The following is a 1,553-nucleotide window of genomic DNA, read 5'->3' as shown; positions in this document are numbered from 1 at the left end:
ATATCACTACTTTTGCACGGCGCAGCATTAAAGATACAAACTAATTGATAAAATCAAAGATATTCTAACAGAACGGCTCTTTTTGTTGCAAAAAGTTGACGGAAGGCGGATTGTCGAATTCGAGTCTCCGTTCGAGCCCCATAATCCTGATTGTTAAACGGAAAAGTTCATTCATTGAAAGTTTTCTACAGAAAGCTTTCTACAGAAAGCGTTCATCCAGTTGAAGATTTCCGTTCGAGAGCTCGAACACCCAGTGAACAATTTTGAGTGCCCGAGGTACCCCTCCGCCTGAGGAAGGGATGAGGAAGGCTGAAACCGAACCCCCGCTGCCTGCGACGAGGCCGAGAAGGGGCAAGGGGGCCGGTTCATGAGGGTCCGCTCGTAGGCAGCGGCGGAAAAGAGCGGAGGAAACCACGAGAGGAGGGAGTTTCACGCGCGAGCTTGTGGGTTTCATTTACCGGGGAGGGAAGCGTGCCAGAGCCGAGAGACAATACGAACGCGAGCTTGTGGGTTTGAATTACCTGGAGAGGGAAGGGCGGAAGGGCCGAGACGCGAAGCGACCGCGAGCATGTGGAAGACGAACGGACGGGGGAATAGAAGAGGATAGGAATAGAGAAAAAGAGACAACGAGGTCGAGCAAGCCGGCCGAAGCTGCAAGCAGTCTAAAAGTGTCTGAGTCCAGGAAAGCATGCTGCCGGGACTTAGACCAATTTTGCTCTGCAAATTAACCTTGCTCTAAGTGCCATTTTCTCAGTTTGTTATTCCTAAGTGCAATGTTCCAAGTGCAAGTGCATCTCGTACCATCATGTTTGATCCTGATAAAATAATACAGGTAAGTTTATTGGACAGTGTTCAGTGACAGCGAAATAATGTTCAAAAGTTTTCACTTTGCTCGTTTCAGTGTCAACTGTGTCACAACTGTGTCTCGTCAGTTGTCTCGTCAGTTTGTGGAAAAGGTAAGAAAAAATGACAGGATTGCAATGCAAACAATCTAACAACAATTTAATTTCTTCTCTTCCTTAGAGAAATGCATCGAAGACCACGCGTGAAATAATCTACGCACAAACATAAACCCGGCTGGACCCACCGACAATGTGTGTACGCGGAACAATGTGTTCGACGGATGCCACTACCGCCACCAACGCAGACCTCACACACAGCCAACGCTGCATAGCGCCAGGAATGTACGAGTGAAGTGCGAAGAGTGAAACCGAAAAAGAGAGAGAAAATATACCGATTCGAAAACACGAACTATTTTGTTTTGGGGTTGGGATAGAAGAGAAAGAAAATAGAGTACGAAGGAAAGAGAGGGGACACATAGGAAAGAGGGAGAGAGACAAGGGGCACGCTCGAGAGTTCATTTTTCGCGTTCCTTCAGTTGGGCCCTTTCGCGAACCACTGGCGAACCACAGCAAGCGACCCATAAAGAAATCGTATAGGATCGTAAACGAACCGTCAGATGGAACGTGAAATTTCGGGCTCGGGCACTCAAAATTGTTCACTGGGCAGCGAGTGGATAGCAAAATGAACACAGATGAACCAGGATGACGTTG

At 47.8% G+C, this 1,553-nt stretch overlaps 1 long non-coding RNA gene across 1 annotated transcript; it reads left to right on the top strand.

Moving 5' to 3' along the window:
• Nucleotides 1-772: 772 nt before the first annotated feature.
• LOC128277133 (uncharacterized) lies at nucleotides 773-1,202 on the top strand. The gene is made up of 3 exons (XR_008269389.1): nucleotides 773-832; nucleotides 902-956; nucleotides 1,024-1,202. It is a non-coding gene; the product is annotated as an uncharacterized LOC128277133 (long non-coding RNA).
• Nucleotides 1,203-1,553: the final 351 nt, after the last annotated feature.

The sequence above is a fragment of the Anopheles cruzii genome, unplaced genomic scaffold (assembly GCF_943734635.1).
Source record: "Anopheles cruzii unplaced genomic scaffold, idAnoCruzAS_RS32_06 scaffold04129_ctg1, whole genome shotgun sequence".
Classification (NCBI taxonomy): domain Eukaryota; kingdom Metazoa; phylum Arthropoda; class Insecta; order Diptera; family Culicidae; genus Anopheles; species Anopheles cruzii.
This window is presented reverse-complemented; position numbering and strand designations above follow the sequence as displayed.